The sequence below is a fragment of the Acomys minous genome (assembly GCF_964271855.1).
Source record: "Acomys minous genome assembly, chromosome: 14".
Lineage (NCBI taxonomy): Eukaryota > Metazoa > Chordata > Mammalia > Rodentia > Muridae > Acomys > Acomys minous.
The window spans coordinates 82895233-82916180 of record NC_140496.1 but is presented as its reverse complement, the minus strand read 5'-3'; the positions used below and the strand labels follow the sequence as shown (position 1 = coordinate 82916180).

Below are 20948 nucleotides of genomic sequence, written 5' to 3'. Positions count from 1 at the left end.
AAATGTTTCATTGTATCAAAATTTTCCAGTTTTGCAGTCACACTATCTGAGCCTTTCAAAAGAGCTTCAGGATTGGGTACAATATTCTAAATTGACTCAAGGCTGAGAGGGTCGGCCCTGGCAAAGCCCACAATATAGTTGTGATTTATCCTCTGTTAGTGTGTCTTCATTTCTCTTTTAACATATCCTTGCTTCAGCCTCCACAATGTATGACAGATGCTCAAATCCCTCTGTTAATTTTGTTGAAAACTTGGATCTGCCGGAGCCACACATACAAGAACCTGGCACACACACGCAATACTCAGGGTTTCTACTAACTGGGCTTTTAACCTTAGGACTTTACTGCTTTGTGAGAAAAGGGGTGCAGAGATTGTTTTGCCCAGGAGAGTTGGTTCAGTCACTCCACGGTGTTCCCAGTGATGTAAGCGTCTCTATCCATTCTACTTTGCAACCCTTCACTGATAGCTATGACACAAGAATGCTGCCTCAAAGCAGGCGTGGTGGCGCATGCCTTTAATCCCAGCACTCGGGAGGTGGAGGCAGGTGGATCTCTGTGAGTTCAAGGCCAGCCTGGTCTACAAAGCAAGTTCAGGACAGTCAAGACTATACAAAGAAACCCTGTCTTGAAAAACTGAAAACCAAACGACAAAGAACCAGACTTTTGACCCTGGAATCGACTTACCAACTATTCGTCTCGCCCCTGTTCTATGGAAAGCCCAACTCTTTTTAACCTAGCTCAATGGAAGGAAAAGTATTTTTCAGTTTCTGCTAGCTATTGCTTACAAGAGCTTGATAAAAAGACCAGGGTTAATGTTTCCATGATTATCAGAAACCACATGACAAAATGCTTTAGCGTTTCGTTAGAGCATCTAACAGCAAAGGACACAGGTGGGCTTAGGAACAAACACCTCATCCTTGACAACTGCTTTGAACCTGCCTGAAAGGCATCCATCTTCAGTGGATACGGTGCATTCATTACAAACATGTATCTGGCTGTACTTTTTTTAAAATTCAAAATTCCATTTATTGCTATGGTGATACACAGCAGAGGCAGGTGAATCTTTGTAAGTTTGAGGTCAGCCTTGTCTACAGAGTGAGTTCTGGGACAGCTAATGCTACACAGAGAAACCTGTCTCAGAAAGAAAAAAAGAAAAACTCACAAAGCAACAACAAAAAATATTCCATTTATTAGCCAGACATAGTGGCACATACCTTTGATTCCAGCACTCAAGAGGCACAGGCAGGTGAATCTGTACGAGTTCTAAGCCAGTCAAGGCTATGTGGCGTTACCCTGTCATAAAAAAAAAATGTTAATTCGTTTACTTACGTCTGTGTATGAGTATGTATGTGTTTGTGTGTGTGTGTGTGCGTGCGCACATTAGGTGCATGTGTGGAGAACAGGAGACACTTTGTAGGACTCAATTCTCTCCGTCTACCATGTGAGCTGGAAATCAAACAGGTCATCAGGTTTGGTGTCAAGCATATTTACACTACAAGTCAACTTACCAGCCATGTATGTAAATTTTTAAATGTAATTGCTAAAGAAAGGGCTTTTGTAGTAGACTGTAAAACATCTAAGCAATTTAGTTACAGGTGGTAAATACAATAATTCTTACAGTAAATGATTATTTTTCAACTTGAATAGTTATGTTAACATAGAAATATTTAAGCTATAGTATTTTGAGGGTCACCAAATAATGCTTTTTAGAAGCCCACTCTTTGTCAGGCACCATTAAAGGTTCTGAAAATGACAAACAAGTCACTTATAAGACCTTACATTCTACAAGGAACTCAGTCACAACTTTATTGGTTTCCCTCTCCCATCAGTGTGTGTGTTCCAGGGCTTGAGCTCAGGGTACTAGGCTGTTTAAGCCCCTTATTGCTAAGCTACTCAAAGCAGGAGAAGAAAGAAAATAAAAACATTAACATCTGTATGTATATAGTCACACATGTCACCAATGTGCATCTTTTGATATGTATACCATCAAGAAAAAAGAAAAGCTTGCACAACTGTAATCCCAGCACTCTGAGGGGCAGAGGCAGGCAGATCTCTGTGAGTTCAAGGTCAGCCTCCTTTGCAAAGTGAGTCCAGGACAGCCAAGGCTACACAGAGAAACCCTGTCTAAGAGGGGAAAAAAAAAAGATGAAGAAAGAAACGAAGCAAAAGAGAAAAATAGAAGCTGAATGTAGTGTCCCGTGTCTGTCGCCCCCAGTGCTTGGAAGGCAGGAGAAGGAAGGTGGCCACAATTAATCCAGGCTTGGTGACAGAGTAAGTTCAAGCATGGAGTATGTAACGAGACCCTTCATAAAAAGAAACAAACAAACAAAACAAAAACTCAACCTAGAAAATGAACAGAGTCCATGGGGTCACAAAGAGATTGCAAGTGCCTGTGCATGTCTAATGGGAGGGTTAAATGTGTACCCTTCAAGGAACATTACAGAGTGCTATAGTTTGAATCTTAAGTGTCCCTAAAAGGACCATCAGGTAAAGGTTTGGCTCTAGTTTGGTGCTTTTGGAGGATAATAGGACCATTAGGAAGTGATCAGCAGGAAGGCTTGTGCCCTTGCAGGAGACAGTGGGACCCCAGCTTCTTCTTCCCTTTTGCTGTCACTTCCTGGTCCTGAGGCCAACACTCATTCATGATCATAGCAGGATTATAGTCAAAAGATGGAAGTGGTCCATGCATCCATTAAGAGGTGAATGAATTAACAAAATGTGAAAAATAACATAGTAAAATATGATTTAGTCTGAAAAAAAGAAAGAAATTTTGACACATAGTACCATATAGAAGGACCTTAAAGGCATTATTGTTGGCTTGGAGAGATGGCTCAGGGGTTAAGAGTACTGACTGCTCTTCCAGAGAACATGGCTCAATTCCCAGCACCCACATGGCAGCTCACAAACTGTCTATAACTCCAGTCCCAGGAGATTCAACACACACATGGTATACAGACAACACACGTAGGAAGGATACCCATTCACACAAAGTAAACATACAGGTTAAAAACACTGAAAAAGGAAGACAGAAAGCATTCTTTTGAATGAAATAAATAAAACCAAATCTAAGAGAACAGTGTGTGATTCCACTGATAGGAGGCACTTAGAGCAGGCATGGTCACAGTATAATGCAGAGACAACTCAGGCAACTCCAGCTGCCTCTGCCTCCCAAACGCTGGGATTAAAGGCATGCACCACCACCACCCAGCAAGAAAGGGTTTTCTTTCAGTGTTTATAAATTTACTTTTGTTAATTAAATATATATATAATTCATAAAGTAGCTATGTTATACAATACAGACACTTATTTTATGTTGTATAATTCAGGTACTTATTCATGTATTTAGAGACAGGGTTTTTCCAACATAATCCTGGTTGGCCTGAAGGAACTCGAATGTGGACCAGGCAGCCTCTGTCTGCTGTGTGCTGAGATCAGAGGTGCATGATGCAAGCCTGGCCTCAGGCCAAGTGTTATGCTGCTGCCTCCAGTATTATACATGGAGCCATAAATAAGAGAGGTTCAGTTTGGGTTTATTTGTTTTGGCTTTTAGTTGTCTGTGAAAGCTGCATGGAGCCTAAATTGGTGGTGCACGCCTTTGATCCCAGAACTCAAGAGGCAAGCACAGGTGATCTCTGTGAGTTCCAGGCCAGCCTGGTTTAAGTAAGTAATCCCAGGCCAGTAAGAGCTGCATAGTGAGACCCTTTCTCAATAAATAAGTGATTAAGAAAGTAAGTAAATAAGCAGCAAAAACCAAAAATAAGTTTATGATTTTATGCTGGGACAAATTCATGGCTACCCTGGGGCGCATGGCTGTTGGGCCTCAGGTTGGGTATACCTGGGGAGCTTTTCCATCTTTATACAGTATTTGGAGTGACGAGTGCTCAGAGGAAGTTGCTGAGAGAGTGCCCTGTGAAGAAGTGAGCCAAAGGCATGTAAAGTCAATTGAAGACAAGTTAGCTGCCTTCATACAGTTGCAATCCTATTTTTTTCCTCTTCATACATAGGGTCTTAAATTATAATTCTTTTGTGTAACGTCACTGATAATAATTATAATTTGTTTTATTAAATATTTTCACATTACTACATATTATTAAGTGAATTTTATTTTATATGTATCAATATCTTGCCTACATATATATTTTTGTGCCCTACATTTGTGTCTCATGGATATAAGAAGAGGGCATCAGATCCCCTGAAACTGGAGTTACAGACAGTTGTGAGCTGCCTTGTGGGTGCTGAGAACTTGGGTTCTCTAGAAGGGCAACCAGTGAGCTGTTAACCACTGAGCCATTTCTCCAGCTCCCTATTCTAATTTTGCAAACAGAAATAAAGCGTTACACAAAGAAAGAGGGTCTCCCGTCGTTTTACACCCCACCCCCACTACTGTGAGACAGTGGTTCTGCGTTTAGTTAGCTATCAAACTTTGGTGGAGTGCGTGGGAAGTCATCTGGGCGTTGTGCCCAGTTTGTTTAATTTCTGTTTATTTGTGAAGAGTCATAGATCTTGTTACATTTATTAGCTTATTACTGTTATTAGCTGTTACTAATGATATCCCGCAATGTGCTCTTATCTGTCCAGCACTGAAGCAACAGAGTTCCTTTCCGAGGGCGAGCTCACATACTGCTTCAGCTTGGAGGAAGTGTCAGCAGTGGCAGTGTTCTACGGTGAATCATCCCCTGACCTGTGGGTCTTTAAGCATTTTTTTTCCTTTGCGTACGCTGCTTGTAACAACAACAGTGTCCCTTCCTGTTCCCCAGCACTGTGGCTTTTTCTACCTCTATGATTTTCCTCATTTTAGCCCTTGAGAGGTAGGGTCAGGAAGATTAGAGAAGTGCAAAGCCACTCTCAGCTCCTTGGTGAGTTGAAGGCTAGCCAGTCTGATAAATGAATAAAGGAGACCCTGTCTAAAAAAAGAAGAAAGACGCAAAAAGATCCTGTCTTCTGAGGACGTGCAGTCTGGGTTCAATCCCATGACCTTTGCTCAGACTCTGACATCATGAGTTACAGTGTCTCCTAGTTCTGATATGTATAATGCAGAATCCTTGTGAAAATGCTATTGTATTTCTACACTTATTTATTTAGTGTATGTGTACATGTGTAGAGACGGTTGTGCACATTCATGTCACAGCACATGAGTAGAAGTCAGAGGACAATTTTCAGGAGTTGCCTCTCTTCTTCTGTTCTGTGGGTCCTGGGACTTGAACTCAGGTAGCCAGGTTTGGTGGCAGGCTCCTTCACTGGCTTAGCCAGCTCTTTGGCTCTATTGTAAGAACTGTATAATGCTGCGAAATGGCTGCCACATAGTAAATATTTCACAAGAGAAGTAGGGAGATGGCTTAGTTGGTGAAGGTCTCGTTGCACAGATGTGAGAGTCTTGAGTTTGTTACTCAACATGGGTGTAAAATTCTAGGGTCTGTAATTCCTCTAGTGGGAAGGTGAATGCCAAGGGCTCCTTGCAGCTCAGCAGCCAGTCAGCCTGCCTGAACCAATGAGCTTGGATTTGTTGGTAGGCACTGGTACCCAAAATTCAATGTAGGGTGATTGACAAAGACATCAGATGTCAATCCTTAGCCTCCATACATGCATGCGCATACACATATACCTCACTGACACATAAACACAAAATGCTTCTAATTCTTAGCTTATATTTGTTTGTTTGTTTTTTCAAGACAGGGTTTCTCTGTGTAGACTTGGCTGTCCTGGAACTCGCTCTGTAGATCAGGTTGGTCCCGAATTCACAATGATCCACTCACTGCCTCTGCCTCCTCAGCGCTGGAATTAAAGGCATTTAACACCACCACCCAGCCATTAGTTTATTTTTCCATGGCAAGAAGAAAATTGTATCTCTGTAAGTTCAAAGCCAGCCTGGTCTACACAATGAGACTGTGGCCTGGGTGGGAGAGAGACGGAGAGAATGAGAGAGAAAGGGAGATAGAGGCAGGTGGACATCTCTGAGTTCGAGGCCAATCAGGGCTACATAGTAAGACCCTTCCTCAAACACCCCAAAATACAAGCAAGCAAGAAAACAAACAAACAGACAAACAAACAAACAAACAACAGAGAAAGGCGGTGGGGTGGGGGCAAATACTTCACAATGCCTAATCAAATAATATCAAACTACTTAGCTTTTATAAGACCACACACTTTCTGTGTTTTTGCCTCTCATGCATTGCACTAATGTTTTTGAGCACTGAACTATCCCCTAGGATCTGTGGCTTCTGCTTCTGAAGATCCAAAGAACAAAGGATCAAAAGAGGGGGTGGGGACTGGGAGGCTGGTGAGGCGGCTCAGCAGTGAAGAACACTTGGTGGGAGGCTGGTGAAGCAGTGAAGAAGACTTGCTGCTCTTACGGAAGACCTGAGTTCAGTTCCCAGCGTGCACATGGAGGCTCTCAACTGTCTGTACATTTGGATCCTAGAATTTGACTCCCTCTTCTTGCCTCCACCAGCACCAGCTCACTTGTGATACACACACAAACAGACATGCATGCAAAACACTCAGAAACTAATAAAAAATGAATAATACATTTCTTGTTTAAATTACAGCTGTATCAGCTGGGCTTGGTGGCGCACGCCTTTAATCCCAGAACTCTGGAGGCAGAGGCAGGCGGATCGCTGTGAATTCAAGGCTAGCCTCGTCTATAAAGTGAGTCCAGGACAGCAAAGGTTAACACAGACTCTGTCTCGAGAAAACAAAACAAAAACAAAAACAAAATTGCAGCTATATCAAACTGACTTTTCTTGTCTTTGTTCTGTAAACTATAGAGTACAGCACCCACTTATTTTGTATGATGAGTAATCAATCTGGAGATGATTGAAAGCTTATGGGGGTTGGTCCCTACAGCAGATGCTTGATTGACATGGATGGGATCTGAGGTTGATCCCTGGTGCAAAACATAAGTAAGTAGGTACATATCTGAGAGGGTATGGATAGACTTTATGCAAATACTGCACTGTTTTACCACAGGGACCTAAATATCTACAGATTTGGATATCCTCGAGGTTCTTGGGACCAGTCACCCATAGGTATTAAGTAACTATTGTTTACTCAAAGATTTCCTGCAAAAAATGCCAAGAGATGCTACTTCCTCTCATCTCCCTCTCTTACCCACTGCTGCATAAAAAACCATTCAAATAGTCAGTGGTTTCAGATGATAGCAATCATTTAGGGATTTCTCTGTAGTTCATACAGTATGTCCGAGCAACTCATCTGTGCTCCACACAGCATCAGATGTGACACTAGAGTGACCTCCTACAGTGCGGCCCATTCCCATCACTGGTACATTGGCACCAGCTCCTAGCCAGGAGTTTGATGGAGGAAGCTCTTCAGTTTCTGCTCAGCTGACTTCCTCAGCCTTAGATTAGTTCTCTGTTATCTTCCCCATGGTCTTATCATGGAGATAACTTGGGCTCTTTCCTACCTTGGAGACGCCAAGGTACCTGGACTATGAACATGGGGATTAACTTCCAATTGTCTCAAGAGAGAAAGCTACCAAGTGTTTTTGAAACAGGGCTGGGGCAGGTGACTTGTGCTGTGTTCTGTTGGTTAAAGTGTAACAGACTCAAGAAAGACTTGCGTAGGCACTTAGCCAAGAGCTATGACAGGTAGTCACACTGTTCACCTGGCAGATGCTTAGCCCCTATTATTTTTTATCTATTATGAGTATGTGTGCTGCACCATAGCACAAGTGTGGAGGTCAAGGGACAGCTTTGCAGTCAGTTCTTCCCTTTTGCCTTCACATGGACTCCAAGGAGCAAACATACTGTCATCCTTGTGCAACAAATGCGCTACTCATTCAACCATCTTGTCAACCCTGAGTTAAACTATTTTTTAAAAATATTTATTTATTATGTATAGAGTGATCTGCCTTCATGTACACCTGCAGGTCAGAAGAGGGCATCAGATCATATTATAGATGGTTGTGAGCCACCATGTGGTTGCTGGGAATTGAACTCAGGACCTCTGGAAGAGCAGGTGGTGCTCTTAACCTCTGAGCTATCTCTCCAGCCTCAAGTTAAACTATTAATAAGCAAGGAAAAATCCATTTGTCAGGACATCGACTGCCCAAAAATCACAATATGTAGTAAAGAATCTTTGCAGAAGAAAGAACGTGTGTGTGTGTGTGTGTATGCGTGTGTGCGTGCATGCGTGCGTGTGTGCGCGCGTGCGTGTGTGTGTGTGTGTGTGTGTGTGTGTGTGTGTGTGTATGTGTTTGTATGCGTGTGTGTATATGTGTGTGGTCTGCGGTGGGGCTCTGCTGTTCTTTCCTGCTGCCTGCTCCAAACTAACAAGAAACTGAAGCCTGTGATGGAGTCAGCTAGACTAATTTAACCAGGCCTTCTCAGTAGGCCTCTGCACTCTGATTTTGTCTCTAGTACCATTGTCCTCCTTGTTGAGCTATAGAGCTGTAGAACAGAATCTCCCTCCCACTTTCATGACTTAGGAGGTCTGGAATTTGCAATTTCTTGTAATATCCAGGACAGGTAAGTGCTGCTGACACAGGCACCATGTTATCTGCACCCTAGGCCACAACATCTTCCCTGTTTCTGGATTAATACTTTATCGTTTGATATCTTTTCCATTCTCTTTAACTTGTGATAACCCTTCATCTTCCCTCTCAGCTGATGCTTTTGCTTTGGATTCACTAGGAATCTGGGGCTGGAGAGATGGCTTATTTGGGCACTTGCACACACATGGTGCACATAATTGCACTGTAGAGATTACCTGCACACACATATGCATACATTTAAAATAATTTTAAGACATATTTAAGTTGGGTGACAGTGATGCACACCTTTTGTTCCAGCACTCAGGAGGCAAAGGCAGGCGACTCTCTGTGAGTTTGAGGCCAGTCTGGTCTACAGAGGGAGTTCTAGGATAGCCAAGACTACAAAGGGAAACCCTGTCTTGGAAACAAACAAGAAAAGGAAGAGGGGAGAAGGAGGAGGAAGAGGAAGAGGAAGAGGAAGCCTAAATGGCTATAGCTAGATAATGCTGTTCCCAAAGGTTATTAAACATAAATTCCATTGCCAGATCTGAAATACTTCCCGATGTGTTGCTAGGCAGGGGAACACCAAACAATGCAGGCACTGCTCTTCCTCCTGATTGCCCAAAACAACTAATTTATAAGGTGTCATTGCTGAAGACACCATATATCTTCATTACAGGATGCAGAGAATTCCAGCTGAAACTCAGCTGGACTTCGGCCTGCTGACGAGCTAGCATAGTGCTAGAAGGTGCTGTGTAGCTTCTGGTTTTACCGAGCGGTGAGCCAACCCTATCAACTGTAATGCCATCCTTCCAGGAAAGGTGTGGTGTAAGAGTGACATGACTATTGAGGAAGTAACCAATTGGTCTCTTACTGGATTTGAGTCTTGCATCACAGGAAGGAATTCATACTTGTTACTATAAACCCAGTCAAAAGCCCATAGCCAAGTGCATTAGCCCTTTAGAGCGGGGAAACTTACTATTGTTTAGCTATGTTGACATGGCCCCAAACTTCATCCTAAAGAATTATGTTCATTACTCCCAGCTCTAATCAAAGAACCTTGGGTCTTTGCAATGACCCAAGATGAATGCACAGATTCATGGCTGCTCTGGGTGTTGAGATAACTGAGTGAGTGCATCGTCGTATACAGGACATTTATACCATGCTATCTAAGGCTCGGGAAATATCACAGAAGAGGCAATGCAAGAATATAAAAGCCAGAAAAATAGGTAGTGAGAAAGTCTGGGAAACGCTGTCTTTTATTTTGGGTCATGACGCAGTTATTAAAGTCATGAGCTCATAGCAGCTGAGGTTTACTGGCACCGACTGGACCTGTCATTCATTCATCGGGGATGAACTGAGGAGAGGCTCATGCGTGCCAATCACTTCCCGCTAAACTCCTGGCTCCTGGTGGGTTTGGGAGAGGAACAGTCATTGTCTTCAGTTGGGCACGTACCGGGGAGCCCAGCAGGTTCCAATGCCCAGTTTCAACCCCATCCAGGGTCACAAGCAAAGCAGCAAGATATGAATAGGAGCAACGGACTTGTAGGGAGTAGCAGGGAGGGTGAGAGGGAGACAGGAGAAGCTGGACGGCGAGAATAACTGTAACGCCTGCATTATGTACACACACGGAATTGTCAACGGGCAAATTTAATAAAGAATATTTTTTTATTTTGTAATTATATTTATGTACAGAAAACTTAGCCGTATACATTAACCCAGTTTAATGGCGAGTTCTTTTGCCTTTGCCTTTGCCTTTTCCAGCTTGGCAATACCAGCCACAGATTTAGGACCCAGGACATTGCCTCCCCAGTGGCGGTGGATCTCATCATATCTGTCGTTGTAATTGGTCCTAATGACTTCTAGCAGCTTGGCCAGAGCACCCTTGTCTTCCAAGTTAACCTGTGTGAGGGCAACAGTGGTGCAAGTCTTCCTGTAGACCAGCCTCCCCAGCCTGGCCTTTCCCTTGATGATGCAGTAGGGGACCCCCATCTTTCGACACAAAGCAGGTAGGAAGACCACCAGCTCAATGGGGTCTACGTCATGGGCAATCACCATCAGCTGAGCCTTCTTGTTCTCGACCAAAGTGGTGACTGTTTTGACCCCTGCTAGAAGGACAGGTGGGTCTCTTAGTTGGAACGTCCCCTTTCCCAGCAGCTTTCTTTTCAGCACACACCAGTAGTCTTATCTTCTCCTGCTTTGTCTCTGGCCTGTACTTGTGGGCAAGCTTAAGCAACTAGGCAGCTGTTTGCCTGTCCAGGGCCTGGGTGAACTAGTTAATGGCAGAAGATACTTTGAGGTGCTTATTGAGGATGGCCCTTGGCCGCTGCAGCCTAATATAGCAAGGCCATTTAACGAAACAAGTGAAAGCTCTTTTGGGCTGGATGTCCTGCCCGACGCTGAAGTTCTTGGGCCTCTTCTCAAACAAAGGATTGACCGCCTTTTTGGCCTCCTGTTTCTTCATGATGGCGGGGGCCAGGGCCACCTTCTTCCCCTAGGCCTTCCTTCCCTTGGGCATCTCGCTGGGCTGGAGGACAGCAGAGAATGTTTTTTAAAAAGTACTTCCAAGCTGGGCACGGTGGCACATGCCTTTAATTCCAGCACTCAAGGAATCAGAGGCAGGCGGATTGCTGCGAGTTCGAGGCCAACCTGGTCTACAAATGGAGTCCAGGACAGCCAAGGCTATACAGAGAAACCCTGTCTTCAAAAACAACCAACCAACAAACCAGCCAACCAACCAACAACAACAACAAATATTCCATCCTTGAAAAACAAAACAAACCAAGTAAAAGCCCCTCAAGCTACCACTCCATAGGAGTATAAACAGGGATCGTCTACAAATATAGGTTTGAATGTTTATAACATGTTCAGATCACTTTAGAAATTGGTTCCCTGTATGGTTATCATTTGGAATAAAAGTCATGCTGCCCGAAACCAAATTGGAAAGCTGCTGGAGTTTATCACCTGTGAGATTCCTTGTGGTCAGATCCTTCTCAGATCTATTGTAAAGTAAAATAATGGGTTAGAAATTGAACTGAGACAGAAAAACAAGAAGGGAAAGGTACTCACATGGTAAAATAAGTGCGACTCTACAACAGATATCCTAAGGAACAAAGGGTCTCTGTCTGTTGTGATGGAGATGTTCTGTAGAGTTGACTGCTAGCTGTCAGCCATCATGTTAATAGATAAGACACACATGGTGATGTCATCTGCATTATGTTCTTAAAAATAACACTCTGGCTGATGTGTGGAGATGACATGGAATCTGAGCAGAATGCTAGCAAGATTAAACAAGAAGCCATCTACTTCAGGTATAATGGGGACTTACAGTGTCATCAGTGGAGACTGTGGAACATGGTTTATACAGAGGGAATTGAGAAGATGTCATTGATACACTTCCTGATTGGGTATGGTGGATGAGGAATAAACTAAGGAAGGAGACAAAGTTATGACTATTATATTTCCACCTCACACTTTCTGTGTTTCTGGAAAGGTCACCATGCCTTAATCATTTATAATATTGACCAATATAAATGCTTCATGCTTTGGTGGCATGCTCCTATAATCTTAGCCTATAATGTAGGCAGAGGCAGAAGGGTATCTTAGTTCCTGGTTAGCCTGGGCTACGTAGTGATACATGTTAGATCAGGAGTGTGCATGAGGCCTTGAGTTAGATTCGTAGCATGTAGGCTGGAGGGAGGGAAGAAGGAAGGGATGGAGAGAGAAAGATAGATAGATAGATAGATAGATAGATAGATAGATAGAGAACATTATATAAGTTTAGAAGTATGAAAATGTTGTGTACAATTAGGCTTTATTTTTTGTTTTTCTAGACAGTGTTTCTCTGTGTAACAGCCCTGGCTGTCCTAGACTCACTTTGTAGACCAGGCTGGCTTCAAACTCACCTGCCTCTGCCTCCTGAGTGCTGGGATTAAAGGTGTGTGCCACCATGCCTGGGTATAATTAGGCTTTATACCAGGGCCCATGAGATGTTCACCATGTAAAGGTGCTTCCAGCCAAGTCTGATAGTGTGAGTTTTACCCCTAGAACTGATATGTAAAAAACTGACTCCATAAAGTTGTCCTCTGACCAATCACCCTGCATGCCTTGACGTGAACACCCACCCATGTAGACACATACAATAATAGTAAGTAAAATATGTTTATATTGCAGCCAGGAATGATGGAACACTCAGGAGGCTAAACCAGGTAGATCCTGAGTTCCAAGACAGCATGGTCTATACAGGGAGACCTTGTCTTAAAACAAAACAAAACAGGCTGGATGCAGTGGCGCACACCTTTGATCCCAGCATGCAGGAGGCAGAGGCAGGTGGATTTTCATGAGTTCAAGGTCAGCCTGGTCTACAGAGTGATTCCAGGACAGTCAGGGCTATTACACAAAGAAAAAACCCGATAGATAGATACATAGATAGATACATAGATACATAGAAAGAACAAAAAAATGTACCGGGTTAATAGAAGTATAGCACAGAAGTAGAGTGTAGGGCCCTGGGTTGAATGCCTAACACTACAGCAAAACAACAACAACAAAAAAACCCAAAGCTCTCAGACAAAAAAAAGCTGTATCAATGAAAGGAACTATAAATTTAAATAATTAATTTAGGGAGGTGGTTTGAACCGTCTACCTTTAAGAATAAAATCCTGTCATTTTCTTTTTCTGCTTTTTTTTGGGGAGGGGGGTTGAGACAGGGTTCCTCTGTGTAGCCCTGGCTGTCCTGGACTCACTTTGTAGACCAGGATGGCCTCAAACTCACAGCAATCTGCCTGCCTCTGCCTCTGCTGGGCTTAAAGTGCGATTCACCAATGCCTGGTAAAATTTTGTCATTTTTCAACAATGTGGATAGACTGAGGGACACCATATCCCAGCCTCAGAATGACATGTGACTGACAGACAAAAGTCATTTGCAAGTCAAGAGAGAGCAGAATGGAGTTCCTGTGAGGCTGGGAAGCAGACCGGGAGAGGAGGCAGAGGTCCATTGGATAAGGGGTCCCCAAATACAGCTGGACAGAATAAATTTGTTTTGGGGTACAACTGCATCCTCAAGTGGCTTCCACATTTTGTAAAGAACCAGGAGAGAAGAGACAGCTCACGTACCACTCTGGTTCCCTCAGCATGAAGCAAGCAAACCAGGACCAGAAATGCCTGGTCATTCTTCACACAGAGAAATGTACCTGTCTCTCTTGGCGTATCACAGAAACCAGCCTTCCGTGGAGATGTTTTGAATCTCCCAGGTTCAACCAGTATGCTTTGCCTCCGCCTTTAGAGACATTCCAAGCTAACGGCAACAGCTTAGTGTCTCATTATTAGTGCAGCTTGGGTCTCCAATCCTTCATTGTCCTGTCTCTGCTCTCTGAGTGCTGGGATCACAGGTGTGCACCACTGCATCTGGCTTTAACTCACCTCCTCAATATCTATACCACAAAAATATTTATACCACAAAAATATCTACAACACAAAATCACTTATTTATATTGCAAAGATAGTAAACAACGTAATGCCTTTAATCCCAGCACTAGGGAGACAGAGACAGGTGGATCACTGTGAGTTCAAGGCCAGCCTGGTTTACAAAGTGAATCCAGGACAGCCAAGGCTCTGTTTCACAGAGACACGCTGCCTTGAAACCCCCCTGCCCCCCAAAATGTCATTTTTAGTAGTAAGTCTTGTATCGACAGCCAAATGCATGGCAGGAAAGTGCTATGTTACATCACTGGCATACCTGCAACATCTTGTAGGGCATGGGCCATATTTTATTCATCTTATTTACAGTGTCTAGTACAGTGTCTGGTACAGAGAAGGTATGAGATGCAGTATCTGAATTGAACATGAATGAGGAGTGTGTGTGTGTGTGTGTGTGTGTGTGTGTGTGTGTGTGTGTAACCCTTTCAAACACATAAAAATCTTGGTTTCATGCTGGTTCTTTTTTTTAAAAAAATATTTATTTATTTATTATTATGTATATAGTGCCTCACCTGTGTGTACATCTGAGAGCATCAGATCACATTATAGATGGTTGTGAGCCACCATGTGGTTGCTGGGAATTGAACGCAGGACCTCTGAAAGCGCAGTCAGTACTCTTAACCTCTAAGCCATCTCTCCGGCACCAAGATGCTGGTTCTTTTAGCGTATTTTATTTCTCAAATTCTTATCACCATTCTGCTGCTTTTCAATGTGTTTAGTTGTCAGTATTTGTAGTCAGGGCTGTGCTCTCATGAAAAGAAAAGAAAGAAAAGGAGAGAAAAACAAAAGTCAGAGACAAACTACTATTATCAAAGGGTAAAAACATTATTCTCTTAAGGGTTATTATGATATGTGACAAGGACTTGCTCCCTAGCAACCACCATTTGTCTTGTGCCTCAGCATCCTGAGATTCTGTTCTGTCTCACCCACCCTGTGAAACGCAGGGAGCAGTTTATGCTTTCCTTTAGTGAGGGCAATTCCTACTATGCTTTTCTCTAACAGGCAGTCTGTTTTCTTTTCAGCAAGCCTGGCACCTACAACACCTTCTCAGGGAGCTTCCTTCCCCTCAAGAGGCCATCCTGACAAAGCCTGCTAGGTATATAATCTTTCTTGCACCTGGAACTGGGCCGTGTGCCTAGCGTGAATAGGACTCACTTTAGCTCTCAGGAGGCACGCATCAGTTTGTCACGTACAGTGTACCACTGCTGGCTCTCTCACAGCTGGGCCACTTACATATGTAGTATAAGCAGTCAGCCTAGTTTTGTCATTAGATGCCACTTGGACTCCATTACTCTTCTCTGATATATGTTGTAACTATGACATTAAAGTTGGCATTTGAGCTGGGCATGGTGGATAACACCTGTAATCCCAGCACTTGAGAGGCAAAGGCAAGATCAGGAGTTCACGGTCATCCGTGGCTGCATAGTGATTGAGAAGTGTCTTCTTAAGAAAACCAACTGGCATTGGTTTAGAAATCCTTCTGGGACATTTTCCTGCTTTGCTGATGACTACGATCTGATATCGGTTCAAGTGTAGATGGTAAATACATGGCCAGTTTACCTACATGGGTTATGGTCAGGGGACAGAATACATGCTTAAAACAGAACACAGGGTAACGGCTGCTGCACACGCCACAGTGTGTGTGGTGCTGGTGTTGCGTGGTAAAAGGTGGAGGGTGTGTTTGGAATGGGATGAAGGAAACCCTTGATAAGGCTGGAGCCTGTGTGCCGACAGCCTTGTTGGCCTTGATAAGGAGGAGTTTGGTCATTATCCTTTGGACAATAGTTTCTTACGGTGGATTTGCAAGCAGGGGAAGGAAGTTCACAGCTGACTCCTGTTGTTTACTCTTAAAACAGTGTGAAGCTAAAACTGGAGAAAAATACCTCAAAGCGGAATGTCACGGAATGCAAAAGAGCACAAGATAGAAATCCACAGGTAGATTCTATAACGACAGTCCTCATGCAGACGTGGAATGGTCACTATTCTGCCTACTTCTGAGGTCAGCGTAGGCCACTATATCAGGTTTAAGCCACATAGTTACCTTGCTCTTTTGCATTACATAGAAAGAAAGAAAGAAAGAAAGAAAGAAAGAAAGAAAGAAAGAAAGAAATTCTATCTTCCCAAGCTAAAAAGGTAAATCTGTCCCATATCAGCTTGTTCAGGGATTAGTAATGACACTGTTAATAGGGAAATGGCTTCTTTCTTCAAAGTCTCAGTATCCTAAAGGGGTCTTATGACCTTTGTTTTCTATCTGGAACAATAATATCAAAGTATAAACAATTTCCTTGACTGACAAAAGCATTGTGGTAGAATTCTATATAAGTAACTTAATTATTATTTATTCTGCATAATAAACAGTTGTTATTTATACCTTTTCTTTCAATTTTACATATTTTTGTTGTTTTGGTTTTGGGGATAGGATCTCATGTAGCCCAGGCTGGCCTTGAACCCCTGATCTTCCTGTTTCTCAAGTGCTGGGATTATAGGCATATATCACCACATTTGCCTTACATCTTTTATTTGTTTATTTTTAAAATGTGTACTTTGGGGGGGGGCTGAAGATTTAACTTTGTGACGGTTTGTTTACTAAAATATGTTCATGTCCCTGAGTTTGATCCTCTGCTTCAGAGAAAGGAAAAGGTATTCTTGTTTATTTGTTTGTTTTGTTCTTTTTGTTTTAAGACAGTGTCTCAATTGTGTGGCTCTTGCTGGCATGGAAATCACTATATAAACCAGGGTAGTTTTGAACTCAGCCATCTGCCTGCCTCTACCTCCCAGGGCTATGGTTAAAAGCATATACTGGGAAAGTTTTTTTGTTTGTTTGTTTGTTTTGTTTTTGTTTTTGTTTTTGTTTTTTGTTTTTTCGAGACAGGGTTTCTCTGTGTAGCCTTGGCTGTCCTAGACTCACTTTGTAGACCAAGCTTGCCTTGAACTCACAGCGATTCACCTGTCTCTGCCTCCTGAGTGCTGGGTGGGCCAGAAGCACTGGATTCCTTTGCAGCTGTAGTTAGAGACCACTGGGAGCTAGCACAAGGGCATCCTGGAAACCAGCCCTGGCTTCTCTGTAAGAGCAGTTTACACTTCAAGCTACTGAGCCATCTCTCTAGGCCTCTGTATTTTTTTCTTTTTCTTTTTCTTTTTTTTTTTTTAATTTGAATATAGTATTAATTCTGTCCTCTCAACCAGCTCAAACCTCATGTCAGCCTTTTAAAGGATTCCACTGTGTTTTCAATTATATACTAACTTTTGTGTTGTGTGTTTGTTTTTTGAGACAGAGTTTGTGGAGCGCTGGCTGTCCCGGACTCCCTTTGTAGATCAGATTGGCCTTGAATATTAACTCTTAAAGAGAGATTTAGCGAGCTGTGGTGGCACACCTTTAACCCAGGCCCTGAGGAGGCACACAGGGAAGATGCTTGTGAGTTCCAGGGCAGCCTGATGTATAAAGCAACTTCCAGGGCAGCCAAGGCTCTATTACACGTAGAACCCACCTCCCTACCCCCCTTCTTGAAAAACCAACCAAACAAAAAGAGATTTCAAAATTCTTTGCGTTCTACATATTTTTAGTGACAAGTTGGCATGTATGCGTGCATGTCTTAAATTATTAGAACAATTGTGAAGTTACTGGTAAGAGCAGGGCTGGAGGTATAGTTGTAGTGGTGGTGGAGGGAAGCTAAGGCTCTATGTCAGTTTTTAGAATCACAAAGATGAGGAGAAAAAAAGAAAGAAGATTGCCTTTTAAAGCCATCACCTCTGACACAAATGACGGAAGGGTCTAAATAAATTGTTTGATGTGGGGGCAGAGTTATGGTGGGGCTTAGAAAGCGCCTTTCAGATGTTCTCCACACTTTGCCTGGTAAAGAACATCTTTATCTTTCTTGTGTTGCTGTCACACAGATGGCAGATGCTATGCTCCTTAGTTTATGCACAAGCTTTAATGTTAAGTATTAATTAGCACCACCTAAAGATTTGTAAAAGGGACGAATACCTCTAACATTAGTCTGGGGGAAAAAAAAGATTTCCATCATTTTCTTATAACCAAAATAGTTTGAATGAGCTTATTTACATTTTAATCATACATAATCATGAGAACAATAGGAAGCTTCATTAAATGACTCTTTGACTTATTCACTGGCCAAAAAAAAAATTCTTTCTGTTATTTTCTATTTGTTATTTTTGTTATACTTCCAATGATTCCTCAGATGTCCAATTCTAAGCAGTCTCGAGGGCAAGGGCTACTGCTGGAGTTATACATTTACAACGTTTCTAAAACAATTGCAGTTTGTGTTTTTTACAGGAATTGAGGCCAGTTAACAATGGCCTGAGAGTCCCAGCAGCGTCCGTCCCTTCCTCACATTCCCTAGGAGAACAGGAGCATCCTAGCCTCAGCTTTGAAGGTTGAGGAATTCCCAACAGGCTAAATTATAGAAGAGCATCAACACCCCGAGGTGATACATTCTTCACCCAAAACTCCATGGGGATCCTGCAAAGTGAGAAGTTCTTTTGTATCTTTGAAACCAGGCAAATCAAAGGAATTTCTTTTAATCTGATTTAGGTCCAAGCCAGTGAGTGGCACTAATAAGGAACAAACACATTAGCACCAAAAGGAAATGATAATTAGAAACCAAATCTTAATCCGTAGCCCACTGGCTGAGATCTCTAAAGCTTAGCCACTGGATTTTAAATGTAAAAAATCACATTCAAATGTGCAAGAGGATAATGTGCTGCGTATTTGCATGTGAAAATGGATGGTGTGCGTGCATAATTGGTGGGCTGAATACCTTTTGTTGGAGGGAATGGAGGTCTAGGAACTGTTGCTTTGGGGAGAGAAGCAAAGTTTCATGCAAAAGCACTAAAATTGATGAGTGGATTTATTTTCAAATCGAACCTTAAATATCAGGCCTTCATAATTAAGCAAACTGCTTCTGCTGTGAAAGGATCTGCTTTAATGGCAGCTTGCTAATGCCTGCTTCCATTTTGTAGAATCTACCTTCCTTCTTGATGCTGGGAAGTAAAAATAAAGGACAGGAAAGAAAAAAATAATAATAAAGGACAGAAGCAGCAGAAGAGATTAAATCAGGCTTTAACCCTCCAGAGCCTTAGGTGGAAAGGAGAAGAGTGTGAAGGAAAAGGGAAAAAAGCTGCTCAGGAGTCCCCAGGGTGATGTGCACTGCTGCTTACTAGGTGTCTGTCTTATGGACATTTACTCATTTTAATTTCACTGAAAAGATCTGGCAAACTCACTAACTGGGGTCTACATTGGCGCTGAGATGTAGTCAAGGCTCTTTTCATAGCCTAAGTGCTGTGTTTGTGAGCCATCCTCTGCATGATTCAGCAGCAATCAGGGAAATGTCACATTGTGTAATCTACAGCCCTGAAAATACTTCTGTAACTTAAATTTATTTTAATCAGCCCAAATTTGTATCTAGGGCTGACTTTCAATTAACAGTTTGTTTTCATGTGTGTGTGTGTGTGTGTGTGTGTGTGTGTGTGTGTGTGTGTGTGTGTGTGTGATTCTAGGGTTTAAAGCTACAGCCCCAATAACTGTTTTTGAAGATTTTGCCACAAGTTTCTACAATTTACAAGGTGTACCCTAGGAAAACTCCAGGGTTTTCATCTGAAAATAAACACCACCAAATTTGTCTCTACAGAGAAACATTCTGACCACATAATAACTGTTATATCCCACATTTAAATTATCACTGTAGTGTAACTCCAGTTGCAGGGGATCTGACAGTGTCTTCTGGCATCTACACAGGTGGCACACACACACACACACACACACACACACACACACACACACACACACAAACTGCCTGGTGGTGTGGCACATGTCTTAATTCCAGTACTCAGGAGGCAAAGGCAGGTGAATCTTAGAGTTGAGGTCAGCCTGGTCTATGGAACAAGTTCCAGGATAGACAGAACTATACAAACAAACTGTCTTGGAAAAAACCAAACAAAAAACAAATAAACATTGGACTGGAATTTTCTGCTCCTTTCTTTATAGCAAGGTACCAGCTACTTAAAAAATAAGGATATTTATTCCAATCCTTCAACAGGATGAAGAATGTTTAAGGGATATGGTCTGAAAGCTGGATTAAAGTTTTGAACTCTTTAATACAATTGTACTTAATACAACTCTTAGATACAATTGTAAATAAACTAATGAAATAAAAACAAACAAAACCACCCAAATAAACAACAACAAAACCCCACAAACCCGTAAAGATTAACAATATTTAAAAAAAAAATCTCATCATGGGTTTTACAGTGGCACAAATTAAAAACCAAATTCAAGGTTGTTTAGTCATGGTGGATCTAATTCCAACTTGGTAGACTCCATCAACCTAAGAAGATGAAGAAAACACTCTCGCCACAAGCCCGCTGCATGTCCCTTCCCCCAGAGAGGCAGATGGAGCCCAGGGCCTTTTAAGTGCTGGGCAAGCGCTCAACTATCTCAGCAACCCTCAGCCCAACATAGTTCTTCTCAGACTGTATCTTCAGTTCCTAAAGAGGGTTTGTTCACACTGAGAAATTCCTCCTTGCTGAAATGTTTTATTTTATAGCTTGTCACGCCTTTGTCTCTTGGTTAACAGTTAGACCATATTAATTTGATGGATAGGTCATATTTCTAATTGATCTCATTTCCCACCCGCTGTAGATGGTGGGACTTAAGTTGCTCATGACATGCTCTTGCTACGGATGTTTTCTGAGAACGGATGAGTTCCACACACTCAAAATATATGTTTTATTGTGTGTTGAAGGAGGAACTCTGAAAACCACTTGCCTTACAAGCAGTATGAAATGTGCCGTGTTTCAAAAAAAAATGTGTTTTGAGCCTTTGTATGTTGCCTATACTCAGTTCTATTTGGGGATCATCCAGGGAAGTTTGGACTGTCAAGCAGCATCACTGCAGCTAGTGTAAGTACGTCCCATTACTGGAAGCAAGAGCTTGAGGCATCGATTCTAGATACAGCAGATGAAGAC

At 42.5% G+C, this 20948-nt stretch overlaps 1 protein-coding gene and 1 pseudogene across 6 annotated transcripts in view; one reads left to right on the top strand and one right to left on the bottom strand.

Moving 5' to 3' along the window:
• Nucleotides 1-20948, top strand: part of ANK2 (ankyrin 2) — a 574434-nt gene that overhangs the window by 14796 nt on the left and 538690 nt on the right. The window lies entirely within an intron of this gene.
• LOC311583653 (large ribosomal subunit protein eL8-like) lies at nucleotides 10200-11004 on the bottom strand (annotated as a pseudogene). Its single transcript has one exon. The product of its transcript is annotated as a large ribosomal subunit protein eL8-like (transcript).